This window comes from Microcaecilia unicolor, chromosome 6, assembly GCF_901765095.1.
Source record: "Microcaecilia unicolor chromosome 6, aMicUni1.1, whole genome shotgun sequence".
Taxonomy (NCBI): domain Eukaryota; kingdom Metazoa; phylum Chordata; class Amphibia; order Gymnophiona; family Siphonopidae; genus Microcaecilia; species Microcaecilia unicolor.
The window spans coordinates 46,403,715-46,425,234 of NC_044036.1; the positions used below are offsets into that span (position 1 = coordinate 46,403,715).

The 21,520-nt window shown below is 45.1% G+C and overlaps 1 protein-coding gene across 1 annotated transcript in view; it reads left to right on the forward strand.

Annotated features, from left to right (window-relative positions):
• The first annotated feature begins 789 nt into the window (after positions 1-789).
• The window catches only part of LRRC7 (leucine rich repeat containing 7), a 593,735-nt gene continuing 573,004 nt past the window's right edge, over positions 790-21,520 (forward strand). Inside the window, exon 1 of the mRNA XM_030207242.1 lies at positions 790-1,060. The gene's annotated coding sequence lies outside the window, so the exon portion shown is untranslated. The remainder of the gene's footprint in view (positions 1,061-21,520) is intronic.

Below are 21,520 nucleotides of genomic sequence, written 5' to 3' on the forward strand. Positions count from 1 at the left end.
AGTCAATGAAATTACCAGGAAATACTTTTAAAACAAGTAGGAGGAAATATTTTTTTCACTCAAAGAACGGTTAAGTTCTGGAACTGTTGCCGGAGGATGTGGTAACTTGGGTTAGGGTATCTGGGTTGAAAAAAGGTTTAGACAAGTTCCTGGAAGAAAAGTCCATAGTCTATTATTGAGATGGGCATGGGGGAAGCAACTGCTTGCCTTGGGATTTGTAGCATGGAATGGTGCTACAAATTGGGTTTCTGCCAGGTATTTGTGACTTGGATTGGCCACTGCTGGAAGCAGGAAGATACTGGACTAGATGGCCCATTGGTCTGATCCACTATGACTATGCTTATATTATTAAATCCCCCACACTGCTTTGGGATGTAAATTCAAAACCAGGACTGTTCAAAAGATCTGAGTAATGTGGCACCTCTGCCTTTCAAGTATTCACCTGGTTCAGCTCCCTTCCCAGCCTCTTCACTTCCTGCACCCTGAACACTGCCTAGAAGAGGGAGCAGGAGCAGGGAGCAACTACCGGGGAATCTGAGCATTGGCCAATAGAGTCAGGGCACGAGCCTCAGCCTAGCCACGCCCCCGAAGCGTTTGTCATGCAAAGATACACCCCTATGCAAGGGGGAAGGCTCGCTGTAGATAAACCAGCTTCAGTTATTTCATCTTCCTCTTGCACTCCATTTTCTCATTCTTATTTCATCAGGAATTTGACAGCAGAATAAAGCATGTCTCTCTGCTTCTCCGGGGCCAACTTTTCTATTCTTCCTTGAACGGATGCTGAGGGAATCTGGTCTGTTTTATTCTCTTTGGCTGCTGAGGATCTATTGATGAGGATTCGAGGCAGACTTTGCTTGATACGGTGCATCATTCAGCTCCTTTTTCGTCAGGCACGCTTCAGCCTCATGGGGAATATCCAGCTGTATACCTGAAGAGCACTGTACCGAGGGCATGGTCTAGTACAGCTTGCTGAAAGAATCTCCCGCAACCTTAGGGATAGCAGTCACATATCTCTTGCCTTGCAGGTGAAGACGGATGGACATGTACCCCACCTCCCAGTGTGAGTATGCTGCTCCTCACCTGCACTTAAGCCAAGGTTAGTCTGTAATTAAGTGACACTGTCGTTTTCTAGGTGCCCTACAGTAGCTTCATACCTTTGATAGGAAAAGAAAGAAGAGCCGGGCTCTTCTTGCTTGTGTGTGAAATAATCATGTCATTATCTGCCGGGGTCTGCATGAGAATGGAAAGGAATGCGAACGAATGCTGAGGGGACCAGTGTTAGGAAAACGTACAGGGCAGAGAGCGATCGTGTTTTTAAAGTGGCTGCAGCGAAGAGAACTCCCATCTGAGGATTCAGGCTGCACAGTTTAGTAGTGGGCAGCCGATGGGTCATCCCTCCTTGCTCCACTAGCTCAGCCCCACTCTGTCGTCCCCTTGCAGACTGGGGGAGGGGAGAAAGGCTTGCTCTTTCCTTGCCTCATATTTGCCCATCAGATACACGGCTCTGTCGGTGTCAGGCATTTTTTTTTTTTTCGGAGATCGCAGCTCCCAGTGGCAGCTAAAGGGTTGCCAACAATCTTGGTTTGAATTTCAGGCTCAGAAAGGTTGGCCATCCAGTGGTTTGCAGGTGTCTGTGTGCTTCCTCGGCATTACTGAACCGGCAGATGCGCTCACTGTCCTCCCAGTGCTTGCTATGTAGATTTTCTGGAAGGATGGCAGAGTACATTCACGTCTTGCAAAAAGCAAGAATAATGGCATCTACTGACGATTAAGAACGACTTTTTACAATGCTAAGAGGCGAATTCTCTTTAATATTAGAATGAAGTCCCCGATCGTTTCTGGCAGAGTATAGTCAGCCTGTTTTCCATAGCTCGTCCTGTGTCAGTATATGGCAAAAGGATTTTTAGGTTTGAATCAAAAGGAGGGGGGTGGGGAGGAGGATTTCCTCAAGTGGATTTCTAAATCAAAAAGCACCCCGGTAGAAAAGGATGCAAAGCGGATCACAGTGGTGTGTGCCTGACAATTTGTACATATAGAAATCTTTTTAATACCTTAATTTGCTACCGCAGGGGTTTAAAAAATAACATCTAATTATGTGTAATTATTTGGTGGAAACGAGCATCTAAGACGGCTTTCCAAGGATTTGTTTCCCCTGAAAGCACATTTAACATTTCGTTGGTGATGAAAAGAATTTCTGAAATAAAGCTTGATGTTTGACGTTGTAGCTGTTGCATTTGATATCCGATTTCACTTCTATTGCATGTGACTGCAGTGTGTTCAAATGTACACAATATGGAGCTCTTTATAATACCATTTATGATAAGAAATGGTGTTTGGCGCTTGATTGCTTCACTCCGGCCGGCCGTCCCTGTCTCCCCAACATAACATGAGCTAAAGTTTCAGTCTTGGTAGAAAGATCAAGGGTTCCCAAGCATGTTAAGTAGCATAATTGAATATGATTCCTCTATACTTCAAAGAAAGAGTGTAATATAGCTGTAAAGCCCCAACCTCTTTTTTTCTTTTCACTGTAATAGGCCTGGAAATCCCTTCTCCTATTCTGAGGCATCCTGGTTTTTAAAATCAGGTTCCTTTTGCCAGGTCAGTGCATGATATAACTTGGCAACTGAACATTGTCTTGCCTTAATGATTTCTTAAAATAGGAAGGAAATGATGTTCATGGTATTCATATTTGTATCTGTAACCTATCATGGCAAGGGGGGGGGGGGTGGATTTATTAATTGTAAATGCATTTTAGGTATGCTCTATGTAGCCCATGTTTCAGAGAATGGTTGTTAAGATTGTCAATGTTTCCTCCCTTGAAACCAGAGAGTAATAGTTCTGTCCAATTCTGAAAGACACAAGTCCTTCCTTTTCATCAGTCCTGCCCCGTTGGGGATTTAATTGTGTTCCAAAGTTGATCAGCATGACAAGCGAAACAGTTGTCAGAAGGCATTAATGCATTTAGCTCAAAATCGACTAAGACGTAACCCAGGTTATTTTCCTAGCAGAAATATAACCGTGAGTTTCGAGTATGAAAAAAACCCATGCATGTTTGAGGAATATGCCATTTTATTGGGGGGGAGGGGGAGAGGAAGAGGTAGCAGGCTGGTTGTCCATGTGTGGGATTTGTCCTCCTGTTTGTCCTCGTATACGTGTACTTACCATGGCAACCACTGCATCACGTTACTGTACATATGTGGCTTCCAAAATGGCAGCATCTTCTTAAAGGAAAACCCATACCATCACATCAATGACATGGCACAACCCCTTATCTGTATGATGAGCTTCAGGATGTTTAGGGCCAATCTGACCTGTCCTTTACCAATGTCCACAATGCTTTACTTTATAGAGTTGATAATTGTAAAATGGAAGCACAAGTTTTGATGGCGATAACAAGGCTAAACAGTTTTTGTTCATGGATAACATTTTACTGCTTTTGTCTGATTCCAGTGAAATGTGGGTACCTATAGAGTCTGCTGCTCAAACCACGTGTCCTGATCTTTTTGCTTGTAAGGCTGTGCTCATTAGAGATGAAATGTATGTCTTCCTGTTTTACCATATGGAAAAAATAACCTGCAGAGAGAAACTCATGACAGGGCGTATGTTAATGAAGGGAAAAAGAATTATATCTGTTCATGCCTCAGGTGTATTGTGTTTCTTGATCACACAATCTGTTATTTCATTTATGCTATGTTTATGTTTTCTAAAAAGTGATACCAAATATTTTATTTTGATTTTAAAAAATGTTGTTTTAGTCATTTGTGGTGTTTAAACACCAAAAGCAAAAATAGCTCTTCTGAGATGATAAAAATGCTACAAGGTATCAAAGTTAATTAGTACATTCATGTAACTATAATGTATACTGAATGAAGTTTTTAGGCTTGTACTAGAATGGGAATATTAGATTTATAAGCATTCCTGGTAGGACACAGGCATTTCATAGTATTAAAATATTTGAGCATCTATGCTTCTGAGTTTGCGTGCAGGCACATGTACAGTATATATAGCATTTGAAAGCTGTGAAACCCCATTTTTGCCAAAGACAGAAATTTGTGAGGCAAACTATGTCTGAGACATCACAACTTAGAGTGCTTGAGATAGTTTAATAAAAACACCCCCCCCCCCCCTTCAAAGAAAAGTTTAAATCAGGGAGCACCCAGCAGCTTCTCAAAATATCCATAGAAAAATTAGAAAAATTAAAAAAAAAACAGATTTTTTTTTCTTTCTGCTTTGAAAGATGGCTGCTGAATGTTCTGTAATGGAACTTAGCTCATTTTGATTGACACTTTGCCAGTATTTTTTCCTCTGTTCCCAGATACTAGATATGAGTGATAGCATGAGGCAAAGCCGGATACAAACTGTTGGGCAGAAGAAGGTTATGCACATTGCCAATTAGTCTGCTAGACAGATCTATCCAACAGGGTTAGGTTTCAAATGAGCTGGAAACCAAAGCCATAGTAGGGAGAGGAACCAGACCATACACATTAAATAAACACCCCTCTCCCCTGCTCCCAGTACCATAAGCGTGAATGCCAGACCTGCTAAAAAAAATCCAGGCAAACCTGCAACTTAATCAGAGAGAGGCTTAGGGAGTTGTATTGTTGTAACCACTGGTTTAAATCCTTTATGGTTTGCAGTGCTGTCACTGGCAGGGTTTAGTACATTAAATTTTATGAAATTAGGTGATCAACACGTCAAAAGAAATTCTAACAAACGATTTCCTCCCACACACATCCTAAGTTGCTTCAGCAGTCAGTTCTTTGTGCGACTTTTTATTAAAGCAAACAACGCTGGTTGTCCACTAGCATCTATCATTTACTAAATGAGAAACACCCTTTAAATCATTTACATTATATTGAACAGGCACCATTTCATCTTAAAATAAAAGTTGTGTAGGGCAGAGTTTGGTCAGCTAATTGCCTCCCTTAGGGACTTGGGTATAGAGGTGTTTTCTTCCTGAGACCAGTGTGCAGAGTACACAGTCAGTTTAAAACAAATAGCATATCTGTGAATGTTTTAAGAAATGATAAACTCAGTAGAATTTAGTGGTCTCACTGGCTTCTGTCAGGAAGCTTATTACTGGAAAATCATTGATAGAATAGGTATTTGAGGATCATTGTGTATGTATGTGGGGGGAGGGGCTTAATTTTCAGTGGAGTAGGTGCCTGCATTAGCAGCTTTGAACAGCTGCCCAAGGGCCCCAATGGTTTAGTGTAGGTTTAAGTACTTGAGATTCAAGCCCTTAATCCTAAATAATCTGCAAGAAAAATATTGCTAATTTGTGAACTTCATTGGATGCCTAGAGATGAATCCAGTGTTCTGATTGGCTCCTGCAATAGATATTAACAATTAGAAATTCTAGAACAGAATTCTGTGAAAAGAAAATTATCTTCTGCTGCTGCTGCTACTACTGTTACTACTACTTATAATTTCTATAGCTCTGCTAGAGGTATGCAGGGTTGTACACAAACACAAAAGAGCCAGGCCCTGCTTGATAGAATTTACAATCTATTCATGTGTTCAGTACAACAAAATGGAAGGAATGAAGTCGGGAGTTGGCAGTGGAGGAAAAGGGCACAGATAATGGTTATTTTCCTGATGAGTGGAGAGATACTGAGGAGCTGCAGAATGAATGGACTTCTAAGTCAGTAACTAGCAGATGATCAAAAGCCCTGCGCTGTTCCAAACAGCGCTCTAAAATAGCGCTGGAATAGCACGGGGCTTTACCGATGATCAGAGATAATTGCATGCAAATTTAAGCACGCAATTATCTCTGATCATGGGGTAGAAATGTGGGAGAATTGTGCCTGAGCATGCACTCAGCACAATCCTCCCGCACTTGTTTGACAGGTCTGGGCTGTCAAATGCCCAAACCTGTCAAACACAGGGGCTGGAGGTCCATGGGACCACCAGGCCCCAATTACCCCTGCCCTGGTGGGTCTCCAGCCCCCACTAACTCCCCTCAACAAACAGTCCCTGGTGGCCTAGTGGGCGATCAACCAACCAACCCCCCCCCCCCCCCGCCCAGCGACAGGGGGACTGGAGGTCCGCTGGACCGCCGGTCCTCCCCTGATGATCCCCCCCAGGTTCAGGGAGGACTGGAGATCCAGTGGGTCTCCAGCCCCCCCTAGTCCCACAGCGAAGGGGCCCTGGTGGTCCAGTCCCCTTACTCCCTACGTTGTGGGTTGGAGCAGGGAGGGTAGCCTGCCTCCCTCCTCTTCCTGCGACGCTGCAAAATTCCATTATATTGTGTATAGCCCCACCCAGCGCATCCCAGGATACACTGGGCAGGTCTTGGCACCGCCATTTTGCAGCGTCGCAGGAAGAGGAAGGAGGCAGGCTACCCTCTCTGCTCCAACCCACAAGGTAGGGGGGTAAGGGGGACTAGACCACCAGGGACCCTTCGCTGTGGGACTAGGGGGGCTGGAGACCCACTGGATCTCCAGTCCTCCCTGAATCTGGGGGGGGGGTCGTCAGGGGGGGACCGGCGGTCCAGCGGACCTCCAGCCCCCCTGTCGCTGGAGGGGGTTTCACGCGCTCGAGGGCTCTGATCATGGGGCGGTAGCAAACGCCGGTGCTAGTATGGCGCTAACAGCCTCTAGCGCTGGCGTTTGCTTCTGATCATCCCCCTCTAAGAGTATTTTGAACTGTGTGTAAAAAAGATAGAGCTAATGAAGAGAGGGGTTAAGTGGGAGATAATGAGAGTGTGGATAAGGGTTTTAATAGTGTATTCAGAAAGGAAAGGATGCATTTTAGTGATGTTATAGAGAAAGAAACAACAGGTTCTAACAGTCTATTTCATATATGTAAAGAGAGGAGACAAAGATGATCCCAAGGTTGCAAGCAGAGGAGACAGGGAGAATGAAAGTTTTACCACAGAAACAGAGAATGGGGAAGAGGAGAGGTGGGTTTAGGGAGAAGGACGGTCCCTGCTCAAAGGAGCTTACAATCTAAAGAATGAAATGTCAAGTTGGGGCAGTCTAGCTTTCCTGGGTTTAGGGAGAAAGATAAGAAGCTTTGTCTTGGCCATGTTCGGCTTCAAATGGCAATGGGACATCCAGGTAGCAGTGTCAGACAAGCATGCTAAGACTTGAGCCTGGATTTCTGGTGTAGAGATGAAGATTTGGGAATCATCAGTATAAAGATGATACCGAAAACCATGAAAGGAGATCAAAGTGGAGGAGTGGCCTAGTGGTTAGGGTGGTGGACTTTGGTCGTGGGGAACTGGGGAACTGAGTTCGATTCCCACTTCAGGCACAGGCAGCTCCTTGTGACTCTGGGCAAGTCACTTAACCCTCCATTGCCCCAGGTACAAATAAGTACCTGTATATAATATGTAAGCTGCATTGAGCCTGCCATGAGTGGGAAAGCGCGGGGTACAAATGTAACAAAAAAAAAAGCACCAAGGGAACAAGTATAGAGAAAGAATAGAGGAGGTCTCAAAACAGTGACTGATACTGGGATACCAATGGAGGAGGATCCACCAAAGCATACACTAAAAGTGCCATGGGAGAGATAGGAAGAAAACCAAGACAGAGTCCTAAAATCCAAGTAAGGACAGTAGATCAAAGTGCAGGTGGTGATCAACAGTGTCAAAAGCAGTGGATAGGTCAGTAAGAATGAGGATTGAATAAAGGCCCTTGGGTCTGTCTAGGAGCAGGATACTGGAGACTTTGGCAAGGGTTGTTCCTGTTGAATGTAAAGGGTGAAAGCCAGATTGGATCATGAATAGCTTGAGATGAAAGAAAAGTTAGAAACAGTGGCAGTGAACAGCAAGTTCAAATAACTTTGACGTGAAAGGGGAGAGGGAGATGGGACAGTAGCTGGAAGGGCAGGTAGGGTCCAATGAACATTTTTTTTGTGGAGCAGTGTAATCTCAGCCACTTTGAAGGCATCAGGACCAATTGCAGCGGAAAGTGACAGGCTGAGAATTCAATAGATGAGTGATTCCCAAACCTAGTCCTGGAGACTCCCCAGCCAGTCAGGTTTTAAGAATATCCATAATTAATATTTATGAGAGAGATTTGCATGGAGTGGAGGCAGTGCATGAATATTCATTGTGGATATCCTGAAAGCTTGACTGGCTGGGGTGCCTCCAGGACCAGGTTTGGGAACCACTGCAGTAGATGGAAGAGATGGAGTGCATGTGTGGGAATGTGCTAGAGGCAAAGGTAGTGGGTTTGGAAGAAGAAAGAAAATCTGCAGTTTCTTTCTCTGTGATTTTAGAAAAGGAAGAAAGAGTGGCAGGGGTTGAAGGAAGGATGTAAATCCACAGGAGACGTATGTGTTAGGCGGGGAGAGTCTGATAGGTACGGGCGGAGAGAGGGATCTTGGGGTGATAGTATCTGAGGATTTGAAGGCGACGAAACAGTGTGACAAGGCGGTGGCCATAGCTAGAAGGTTGTTAGGCTGTACAGAGAGAGGTGTGACCAGCAGAAGAAAGGGGGTGTTGATGCCCCTGTATAAGTCATTGGTGAGGCCCCACCTGGAGTATTGTGTTCAGTTTTGGAGGCCGTATCTTGTTAAGGATGTAAAAAGAATTGAAGCGGTGCAAAGAAAAGCTACGAGAATGGTATGGGATTTGCGTTACAGGACGTATGAGGAGAGACTTGCTGAACTAAACATGTATACTCTGGAGGAAAGGAGAAACAGGGGTGATATGATACAGACGTTCAAATATTTGAAAGGTATTAATCCGCAAATGAACCTTTTCCGGAGATGGGAAGGTGGTAGAACGAGAGGACATGAAATGAGATTGAAGGGGGGCAGACTCAAGAAAAATGTCAGGAAGTATTTTTTCACGGAGAGAGTAGTGGATGCTTGGAATGCCCTCCCACGGGAGGTGGTGAAAATGAAAACAGTAACGGAATTCAAACATGCGTGGGATAAGCATAAAGGAATCCTGTGCCGAAAGAATGGATCTTCAGGAGCTTAGTCAAGATCGGGAGGCGGGGCTGGTGGTTGGGAGGTGGGGATAATGCTGGGCAGACTTATACGGTCTGTACCAGAGCCGGTGGTGGGCAGCGGGACTGGTGATTGGGAGGCGGGGATAGTGCTGGACAGACTTGTACGGTCTGTGCCAGAGCCGGTGGTTGGGAGGCAGGGCTGGTGGTTGGGAGGTGAGGATAGTGCTGGGCAGACTTATACGGTCTGTGCCAGAGCCGGTGGTTGGGAGGCAGGGCAGGTGGTTGGGAGGCGGGGATAGTGCTGGGCAGACTTATACGGTCTGTGCCCTGAAGAGCACAGGTACAAATCAAAGTAGGGTATACACAAAAAGCAGCAAATATGAGTTATCTTGTTGGGCAGACTGGATGGACCGTGCAGGTCTTTTTCTGCCGTCATCTACTACGTTACTATGTTACTATGAATGAAATTAGGGCTGGGGAGTTGTAGGTAACCTGGTGGAGAACTCAAGCGGATAATTCCGTAATGAGCAGAAGCTCCATATATGTGCACACTTTTCTGTGGGGCATGAATGTGCCTTCCACAACTGCACACAACTTATGGAATACTATCAGTTGCACAAGTTCCATGTCATATTTGAGCGTGCCCATTTACACCAGCCATAGACCTGATGTAAGTGGCCACACCTTCATGTAGATGCACCAAAGTGGGTTTATGCTAGTATTCTATAACAGAATCTGGGTGCCCAGATGCCATATAGAAAATACATAGTAACATAGTAACATAGTAGATGACGGCAGAAAAAGACCTGCACGGTCCATCCAGTCTGCCCAAGATAAACTCATGTGTATACCTTACCTTGATTTGTACCTGTCTTTCTCAGGGCACAGACCGTATAAGTCTGCCCTCCCCTATCCTCGCCTCCCAACCACCAACCCCTCTTCCCCCCACCTGCTCTGCCACCCAATTTTAGCTAAGCTTCTGAGGATCCATTCCTTCTGCACAGGATTCCTTTATGCACATCCCGCGCATGTTTGAATTCTGTTACCGTTTTCATCGCCACCACCTCCCGCGGGAGGGCATTCCAAGCATCCACCACCCTCTCCGTGAAAAAATACTTCCTGACATCTTTCCTGAGTCTGCCCCCCTTCAATCTCATTTCATGTCCTCTCGTTCTACCGCCTTCCCATCTCCGGAAAAGATTCGTTTGTGGATTAATACCTTTCAAATATTTGAATGTCTGTATCATATCACCCCTGTTCCTCCTTTTCTTCAGAGTATACATGTTCAGGTCAGCAAGTCTCTCTTCATACGTCTTGGAACGCAACTCCCATACCATCCTCGTAGCTTTTCTTTGCACCGCTTCCATTTTTTTAACATCCTTCGCAAGGTACGGCCTCCAAAACTGAACACAATACTCCAGGTGGGGCCTCACCAACGTCTTATAAAGGGGCATTAAAACCTCCTTTCTTCTGCTGGTCACACCTCTCTCTATACAGCCTAGCAACCTTCTTGCTACGGCCACCGCCTTGTCGCACTGTTTCATCTCCTTCAGGTCCTCAGATACTATCACCCCAAGATCCCTCTCCCCATCCGTGTCTATCAGGCTCTCCCCGCCTAACACATACGCCTCCCTTGGATTTCTACTCCCTAAGTGCATCACTTTGCATTTCTTCGCATTGAATTTTAATTGCCAAACGTTAGACCATTCTTCTAGCTTCTTCAGATCTTTTTTCATGTTTCCACTCCCTCCGGGGTGTCCACTCTGTTGCAAATCTTGGTGTCATCCGCAAAAAGGCAAACTTTACCTCGTAACCCTTCGGCAATGTCACTCACAAATATATTGAACAGAATCGGCCCCAGCACCCATCCCTGAGGCACTCCACTACTCACCTTTCCCTCCTCCGAGCAAACTCCATTCACCACCACCCTCTGGCGTCTGCCCGTCAACCAGTTCCTAATCCAGTTCACCACTTCGGGTCCTATCTTCAGCCCATCTAGTTTATTCAAGAGCCTCCTGTGGGGAACCGTGTCGAAAGCTTTGCTGAAATCTAAATAGATTACGTCCATAGCACGTCCTTGATTTAATTCTCCCGTCACCCAGTCAAAGAATTCAATGAGATTTGTTTGGCACGATTTCCCTTTGGTGAAACCATGTTGTCTCGGATCTTGCAACTTATTTGCTTCCAGGAAATTCACTATCCTTTCCTTCAGCATCGCTTCCATTACTTTATCAATAACCGAAGTGAGGCTTACCGGCCTGTAGTTTCCAGCCTCTTCCCTATCACCACTTTTGTGAAGAGGGACCACCTCCGCCGTTCTCCAGTCCCTCGGACCTCTCCCGTCTCCAAGGATTTATTAAACAAATCTTTAAGAGGACCCGCCAGAACCTCTCTGAGCTCCCTCAATATCCTGGGGTGGATCCTGTCCGGTCCCATGGCTTTGTCCACCTTTAGCTTTCCAAGTTGTGAAAATAGGTACATCCCATGATGTACTGGGGTTCCTATATTGCCTCTTAAATGTCTACGGTGCAACCTCAGGATTTCAAGGTCTCCAGCACAGATTTTAGCCATCAGTTAGTGCATTTGTAGGGTTCTTTAGTTCAGTGCTCTGAACGTAGTAATCTTTTTCCTTTTTAAACTTCATAAGGATTTTTCTCTATGCTGAATTTTGTTGAGTTAAGCTGAGCAAACCGTACTAAGATTTAACTATCAGGCTTATTTTCAAAAGAGAAAGGCGCCCATCTTTCGACACAAATCGCAAGATGGGCATCCTTCTCACAGGGTTGCCCAAATCGGCATAATCAAAAGCCGATTTTGGGCGTCCTCAACTGCTTTCCGTCGTGGGGATGACCAGAGTTCACGGGGCGTGTCGGAGGCATGGCGAAAGCGGGACTGGGGCGTGCCTAACACATGGGCATCCTCGACCGACAATGGAAAAAAGAAGGGTGTCCCTGACGAATCCTTGGACGACTTTACCTAGTCCTTTTTTTCTTATGACCAAGCCACAAAAATGTGCCCTAAATGACCAGATGACCACCAGAGGGAATCGGGGATGACCTCCCCTTACTCCCCCAGTGGTCACTAACCCCCTCCCACCCTCAAAAAAATATTTTTTCCAGCCTCAAATGTCATACCCAGCTCCGTGACAGCAGTATGCAGGTCCCTGGAGCAGTTTTAGTGGGTGCAGTGCACTTCAGGCAGGCGGACCCAGGCCCATCTCCCCCTACCTGTTACACTTGTGGTGGTAAATGTGAGCCCTTCAAAACCCACCAGAAACCCACTGTATCCACATCTAGGTACCCCATGGTAGTGGTGTACAGTTGTGGGTAGTGGGTTTTGGGGGGCTCAGCACACAAGGTATGGGAGCTATGCAACTGGGAGCAATTTATGATCTCCACTGCAGTGCCCCTAGGGTGCCCGGTTGGTGTCCTGGCATGTCAGGGGGACCAGTGCACTACGAATGCTGGCTCCTTCCATGACCCAAGGGCTTGGATTTGGTCGTTTCTGAGATGGGCGTCCTTGATTTCCTTTATCACCGAAAATCAGGGACGACCATCTCTAAGGTCGACCTACGTTTTACGATTTGGGCATCCCTGACCGCATTATCGAAATGAAAGGTGGGCGCCCATCTTGTTTTGATAATACGGGTTTCCCGCCCCTTCGCTGGGACGTCCTGTGAGGACGTCCTCAGGAAACCTTGGGCGCCCCTTTCAATTATGCCCCTCCACGACAGCACTAATGGAACCTTTGCTCTTGTGAAAAGTTGCATAGGAGCTTAGACATCACCCCAGTGCAGTGTTTTATCAGAAAGAGATTTTTTTTCAAAAATACTGCAAGTAGATTACATTCACGAAGCTTATTCCCATGGACATAGAATGGGGAAAAAAACGCAGTGAACCAGGCAATGGAAATCAATGACCGGTATGCAGGACTTAGAACAGGTGAAACGATTTTTTTTTCTCTAGATATGTACTGTAAGTTGCTCAATCTTCACAAGAACTCAGCGCCACATAAAAGGTTAAACATGAAAATATAATAAAAATAAACTAAGCAGTCTGAAATACAAAGAAAAAACTGACGGTCTCAAAGACAGAAATAACATTGATAAGAACACAAATGGTAACAGCCAGTGAACAAATAAATAAAATTGACATTTTGTAACAATAATCCAGCTGAGTAGAGGAGAGCTTTCAATAATCAGCTGTAAATTTAGAATAAAATTTACAACCATTTTTCTAAACAACAAAGCAAGAAAAGCAAGCAGCACTTTGGTAAATCACATGTGAAAAGCAGTATTAAGTAGCTCTTTTGTAAATATTTCTGAATGCTAAATAGTCCCTTGTAAGTCTAATAGCCTTTGTAATTGAATTTGAAAGGATAGGTTCCAGTAGAAAAATGTATAATTCTTAGTGTCTTCCTGTTGACCCTGAAAAGGAATTGGAAGGGTCAATCAGGCATCATGAGACCAGGAGACTCTAGCTGGCATATGTAGATTCCATAAATACCTTAACATACAAAGCCTAGGAGGTCAGGAGGGAGGAATCTAAGATGGCAGCAGGCAGTCACTGCAGGGAGCGTCAAGGCTACTAGCTGGTGTCCTTTTTTTGGGATTTCTTCTTTGCTTTTATACTAATGCAAATATGCCGCACACCAAAAGGAAGGGGGTCGTTAAGGCTGTGTCCTCACTGGCCATTGAGGTTCCCCCTAACCAGCGGTGGATCGACAGCTTTGTAGCGGACTCCTTGAAGGTGCATTCTGGGAGCGGAGGCTGTGCATCAAAGGAGGATGGAGGAACATCCCCTTCGCTGGAGCATGAAACTTCTTTGTCTCCCCCAGTCGTAAATGCTCTGCTGTGGCCGGCAGCCAGATCAGTGATCCCCAAAAATGAGACTCACGTCGCAGGCTCAGCGTCTACTACTACTACTACTTAACATTTCTAGAGCGCTACTAGGGTTACGCAGCGCTGTATAAAATAAACCAAGAAGGACGGTCCCTGCTCAAAAGAGCTTACAATCTAAAGAATGAAATGTCAAGTTGGGGCAGTCTAGCTTTCCTGGGTAGAGGTGTAAAGGTTAGTTGCCGAAAGCGACATTGCCGAAAGCGTCTGAAGCACCTTGTGGGGACATGGCACCGACTATTCAACTTCCTGGAGAGACAATGAGAGCTGGGTTTACAGCTCCCATGGCAGTTTCTCTGGATCTGATTTGGATCACCATTCAGGAGTTCAGTGTGATTCGAAGAAGACTTCTTTGGAGGTAACACCTTTGGCCTCTAAATTTGTTGAAATGAATATGAATCTTGGAAAAATCAAAAGTAGATTTGTCTGTACAAATTAATCAAATTCAAGCTGAAGTAAAAAGCTTACGTGAGTTTAAATCTGTTGCAGTGGTGGATAGGTTGATGGTTCATCGTAGACTAGAGCAACTAGAGAATCAGAATAGGAGGTTTAATCTCTGAATTCTAAACTTTCCAAAGTTTTTGACTGTGACGCCTTTGGATTTATTTAAGAAATATTTGACTGATATTCTAAAATTTTCCTCTGCTGGACTTCCTTCTGTTAACAAGATATATTATTTGCGAGTTTCATCAAAAAATATCCAAGGAGAAATGGGAGTAGAACCAGTCCCTGAGCAGTCTTTAGACTTGCATAATATTTCAGCTATTCTGGAAGAATTTATTAATGAAACATCTCAAAGAGCGACTCTATTGGTATCCTTGGCTTTAGAGCCAGATGTAACTTCTATTATGAAACAATACTTTAAACATTCTCAGGACTTATTTTATGGACAAAAACTATGGATATTTTGCTACGGTAACACAGGAGTGTAACAAAGCTTTTCTTGCAATGAGGCAAGAAGTGAAATTTTAGGGGCCACTTTCTTGTAAGCCTTTCCCTGTAAATGTAGGGTTAGATATGGACAATCCAAGTATGTCTTCTTCACCCCTGAGCAACTGAGAGCTTTCTTGGATCTGAACAAATTATTAGTCTTATTATCTATTTTGTTACTTAGTTTCGAGAAAGTGCCTGTTAGGCTTTTTCCTTAATGTATTTTTTTTTATCTGTTAGAGACTATTTTTTTCTAGATCTTCCCCCCCCCCCCCCCCCCATAAGTATATGATCTAAGGAAGAGTAAATTATATTTCCTATATTGTTAGTTTCTTGTATATATTATGCTCTGTATTATTTGTGCAAGAGTTATCTTGTGATTTAATTGTTTAAATTGAAATACATACATAATACATACAGAGGCTAGACCAGTGGTCTTCCCTAATTTTTAAGTCAGGCCACTTTGAATCCAAATGAGCTGAATAAGAACAGCAAAATTTCTTCCCATGTTGGGCTGCGACACTGCTTACTAACTAGTGCCAATTGCATCCATCCCTTCAAGCCCACTTCTAAACTTTTCATTGAGGGTATCCTCAAGGAGGTAGGCATTCCCTTCTTCTGTTGAGACATGCCTTGTTCTTCACGCATGCAGCTCTTCCCCTCATCCACTTCCTGCTTTCTGTCAGGACCTTGGTAAGAAAGGCAGAGAACAGTGAAGAAAAAAAAAAACAGAATGATGATGAGGGCTGCCCAGAAGTGTCCAGGGACCGCCACTGGCCCTTTACACTAAAGAACACTTGCCATAGGGTATTAAATTTCAAAGAGATTCTGAGACAAAATAGAGTGTCGTATTCCAGAGGAAGTACTTTCAAAGAGATTCTGGTAGTGAGAGGAAGCCAGTGAAGATTTTCCAGTATAGGAGAAGCATGGTCATGTAGCTTCAAACCAGACACATTCTTCTTGTAGTACTTTGGACATATCGGACCCGTTATTCAAAACAGTTTAACTGAGCAGCAGAGGCTCCTACCTGGTGAAATTACTTGTGCCTAGTTGTCTGCTGATTTTCAGCAGTACATAACTGAATAGTGTTACTGAATATCAACAATGACCTCCCCTGCATTATCTAGCTAGTGCCAGGGTAGTCCGGGGATGGAGTCTGGGTGGAACCAGCACTTATCTGGGTGATATTCAGTGCTGGTGCCTGGATCCCTAACCGGGCAGAGAGGGCCACATAAAAAGCAATCTTATTTTTGCCTGGTAGACCATCTGGGCACCGGCACTGAATATTGAGCAATGCTTGGATAACTTCTGGGCAGAGAATGACATGGGGACAAAGTTTGTTCCCATCCCCTCCCTGTCCCTGTGGGTTCTATCTCCATCCCCACCCTGTCCCCTCAGGCCCTGTCTCCGCCTCTGCCCATCCCCTCAGGTTCTGTCTCCGTCCCCACCCTGTCCCCATGGGTTCTGCCTCCGTCCCCACCCCATCCCCCTAGGTTCTATCTCCATCCCCACCCTGTCCCCTCAGGCCCTGTCTCCGTCCCCACCCCGTCCCCGTGTGCTCTGTCCTCATCTGCAGAAGCCTCGAACACTTATGATTTTATATTTAAATCTTTTTATTACAGTATAAAAAGGAACAATATGCTGTGCAACTGTTGTGTATAAATTACAAATAGAAAATAATAATAACAACGAGCAGCTTTAATAATCCTTCTTCCCACCACCACCCTCTACCCTTTCAACCCCAACAAAAGCTGATTTCTACTACACCAACGAATCCTAATTCACACTGTTAAAATGTCCAGGGGTATAAAATACAACCCATTCTGTATGACCTAGAGGGGAAAAATATGTCCTACGAAGTACTGTTATGGTTTTTTAATTTGTAGATGAATAAGAAGTCATCAACAATCTCAGGATTCAATCTAACTCTCCTGTCTTCCACAGTCCTTCCTTGAATAGAAGATGTCTTCTTAGAAGATGTGCTGGTAGCAGGATGTACAGGATCCCCCATGCAAATTTTGCTAGTTGTCGCCAGCATGTTTGCTTGTTTTTCCAAAAAAATCAAAATATCGTTGTAGGTATCACTCAAACAAAAATAACAGGCTTCAAAATAGAAAATGACACGGGGACAAAGTTTGTCCCCATCCTCGTGGGCTCTGTACCCATCCCTTCCCCATCCCTGTGGGATCTGTCCCCATACCCACTCCGTCCCTGTGAGCTCTGTCTACATCCCCATCCCCGCTGTTACTGTGGGTCCTCATCCCCATGTCATTCTCTACTTCTGGGTAGCAACCCAAAGTGCTGTGGTCTCCTCTCCCACCTGATCCCACCCTCTGAAGAGCACTGCCATTCCTCCCTCCACCCCCCTGAAGAGCATCTGGCTCACCCAGACTCATATCCCTGTTCCTCCCCATTCCCCTTGGAAGAGCATCGAGCTCCCTCCCCTGATTTAGATCCCCTTCCCACTCACTACTATTGGCTGAATTTTGACCAGATTATTGACAACTTACTTGTTTCTTTTAAATCCCCCATAAAGAAGACATTCTAGTATTCCACTTAACCTGTAAGTATGAAATACAACATCTAGATCATTTTTAGACAAATCAGTGAAGGTTGTGGATGTTCTGCAACTGTCAGAATGAAATCTTGACCACATAGTTAATATGAGGTTGCCTGCTAAATTCTGCATCCACTTTTGACTTTACCACTATCTAGTGGACACCATAATTAACAACAGAGGAGATCAAAATCCAAAGTAGATTTTCCTGACCAAAAATAATTCTGTTTGTTTACATAATTTATAAACTGTCTCAGTTACTCAAAACGGTGTTTATTGTTCATTCACTGATAATTTATTTTTAGTCATCCAGTTGTGGACTGTAGTAAAGCAGTCAGACAAATTTTTCTGCATGATCAGTCCATAGTTTGCTAAGAATCTGAACATCGTCAGCATGTCGCATCTCTGCAAGTCCCACACTGTTCATCAGATAGCCCACACACACTGATTGAAAAGCTGGACTGAAAAAGACATGGGGGAGGAGTTTCAGCCTAAGCTACCTGCTCCCTTATCACCTTATAAGGTATTATGTAGCGTGTGTCAAATCTGTCCTTTACTTTCTCAACCAGCTGGCTTTAATAGATTTTTTACAATACAGCTAAAACATACCTATCGCTTTTGCCCGTCCAGCTCTAAAATGCTGGTTTTACTGAAAAGATACTTGTACATATTGAATAACAGTGGGGGGAGAACGGATCCCTGGATCACACCATATGTTAGTGCCCATGGCTTTCGACATTTCATCTGCTGTTTCTACCAAATCCTTTGAGAAAAACTGGTTCCTCACTCTGCCTCTGACACTGAAGGAAATCGCGGGCAAATGAGCTAACAGTGAGCAGCTCATTTGCATGCGATTTCCTTCATGCATGCCCGTTTTTTACCGATTTGATTCGCTAAGGGATCGGGAAGGGAAGGGCTCTTTTCGTGGAGTTAGTGCATCTGGCTCTGAGGGCCAACAGAGGCAGATGAGAAATCACCACAGAGCCCTTGCCTGAATCTAAATGTCTGTTAAGATCCTCAGTCAGTCAGAGCTACCAATGCAGACTCTGTCCCATGTCCAGGCAGGAGGCTGGTCTGACAGGGAAGGAAATGATTATTCTCCTTTAGCCACTGTCTGAGTTATAAAGCTGTTGGTTGCTCAGTAAATGTACTTATAAATGTTGAGTTTGAAACTGCAGGGGATAAAGTGAGCATTTTATGGCTGAACCACCGCTTCCTTTAATCTTAGGGGCAGAATTCTTATACTCAAGGATGGGTGAATAATATACTTCCAGAAGGAAATCAGACCTGGCCCACAATCCTGAACAAAGTAGGACATAGATCAAGATGTCAAACTGCAATCCTGGAGGACTTCGAACCATTTTTGGGATATTTGCAAGTGAATATATGCATAAATTTGCATACAGTAAAGGCAGTACATGTAAATCTATCTCATGAATATTAATGGGCTAGGTGTACTAAATAGCCAGAGGGTCACAACTGAGTACTTCTTTTTCATCCAAATGTTCAAATCTGTCAAAACTAGATCTGGATTCCTCTCAGGGACCCTTTCAATGCAGACAACCAAAGTGGAGAAAAGACACATAAGAAGATGTGCAGTTCAAAACAGTCTTTGCTTCAATAAAGACTATTCTGAACCGCACATCTTCTTATGTGTCTTTACTCCACTCTTCGGTTGTGTTCTGTTTTTTTGTGAAGTTTTGTTCTTCCTTCTTGTTTTGCTGCCCCTTCAATGAAGCCTAGATCTTCCTCATTAAGATCATTCAGTTTTGGATTTAAAAATCAGAGCATGGTTGGATGCTCTGAAAAGGATCTTTTGTACACCAATAGCATCTCATAGGTTACCTTGAGTTTAAAGTTCTTTCATCACTTGAAATTAGATAATAAGTATGTAACAGTGGCGTACCTAGGGTAGTTGACACCCGGGGCCGGTCATTTTTTAACACCCCCCCCCCCCCCCAAATCCAGTACTAGGCATACCGAGAATTCAAAACATCAGGACCTATAGAGCGATTCTACCATACCATAAGCAGTAATTTCTACGAGTCACACAAGGAAAAGGAAAGCATCTTAAACACTACAGTGAGCACTAGAACATCAATTCACCTATTGTAAAACGAAACCAGACAGAATAATACAGATCGTCGATCCTGCACAGTCAATGCAAACTGAAAGCCATGTCTTTTTCACAAACACAGATACACCCTAATCCACTATAGAATAAGTAGTAATATTTAAACTTTCTATTTAGACAAAAATTAAACTGAACCCCCAAGATGCCAGACTCTGCATACAATGCAACACCACAGAAACAGAAAACGTCCCCTAGTACTGTGCAAAATATAAAGACAGCAGATGTAAATTTGAAAAAACTAACAAATACCAATCACCACTTTACAAATTAACAAATAGAAATAAAACAAATAATATCATTTTATTGGACTAATACATTTAGCTTTCAGAGACTAAAATCTCCTTCCTCAAGTCAATACAGTATAGTGCTGTTACATTATCCTATCCTGACCTGAGGAAGGGGGTTTTGTTCTCTGAAAGTTGTCAAAATGTATTAAAATTAGTCCAATAAAAAGATGACCTTATTTACATGTTCTACTTATAAACATTTATTAACACAACTACAATACTATATCCTAAAGCAAAATAATTAAAATATATATTTACAGTTTGTTGTCTCTGGTTTCTGCTTTCCTCATCTTCTTTTCACTGTCTTCCTTCCATCCAGCATCTGTCTTCGCTCTCTCTCTCTCTCTCTCTTTGTCTCTCTCTCTGCCATCCAGTGTCTGCCCTCTCTAATGTCCCTTCCATCCAGTGTCTGCCCTCTCTCTCTGCCCCTTCCATCCACTGTCTGCCCCAGTCTGCCATCTCTCTCTCTTCCTTCCATCCACATCTGCCCTCTATTTCTGCCCCTTCCACCCACCATCTGCCCTTTCTCTCTGCCCCTTCAATCCGTCTGCCCTCCCTCTCCCATCCATCCAAGGTCTGCCCTCCCTCACGCTCCCCACTTCCATCCAGGGTCTGTCCCCTCTCTCTCTGCCCCCTCTTTTCAGCCCCCTTATTCCACCTGCCCCTAGTTCCAGCCCCAGCCCACATCTCCCACCTGCCCCCCTTTTTAGCCCCACTATCCCACCAGTCCCCAGCCCTTTTCTCCCATCAGTCCCGAGCTTCAGCCCCAGCCAGTTCTCCCTGTCCCCTTTAAAGCCCCAGTTTCAGCCCCTGCCCCGTTTCAGCCCCCAGATCCAGTACTAGCCCCCTTATCCCAAATACCCTCCTTTTCAGCCCCCAGTTCCAGCCCCCTTCATCCACCACATGCCTTGCATCCCCCCTTTTAGCCCCAGACCCATTCTCCCACCTGCCCCAGGCATTGACCCATTTTCCCTCCTGCCCCCTTGTCAGACCCCAGACCCCTTCTCCCATCTGAGCACTCCCCTCCCCAATCCCCTTCTCCCCTATGACCACCCCCACCCTCCCCAATCCCCTTCTCCCCTCTGAGCTCCCCAATCCCCTTCTCCCCTCTAAGCACCCTCCCCAATCCCCTTCTCCCCTATGAGCACCCCCACCCTCCCCAATCCCCTTCTCCCCTATGAGCACCCTCCCCAATCCCCTTCTCCCCTACGGTATGAGCACCCCCACCCTCTCCAATCCCCTTCTCCCCTCTGAGCACCCTCCCCAATCCCCTTCTCCCCTATGAGCACCCCCACCCTCCCTAATCCCCTTCTCCCCTATGACCACCCTCCCCAATCCCCTTCTTCCCTCTGAGCACCCTCACCAATCCCCTTCTCCCCTCTGAGCCCCCCTCCGTCGAGAGGCCTGAGCCCTCTTCACCCTAAAGCCCCCACCCTGCTTTATTTTTTTTAATCCGTGCAGCGATGCAGGCAGCGCCTCGCGTCTGCCCTGCATGAACTGAAAAGAGGAAATCGCTTTGCTGACGTCGGGCCTTCCCTCGCTTGTTGTCCCGCCCTCTTTTGAGGTAACTTCCTATTTCCTCGAGGGCAGGACAACAAGCGAGGGAAGGCCCGACGTCAGCAAAGCGATTTCCTCTTTTCAGTTCATGCAGGGCAGAAGCGAGGCGCTGCCTGCATCGGCGATCGCTGCATGGATTAAAAAAAAACTGTCAGCTCTCGCGGAGCACCCCCTACCCGCTGACACCCGGGGCGGACCGCCCCCACCGCCCCCCCCCCCCTTGGTACACCACTGGTATGTAACCCTATGGGT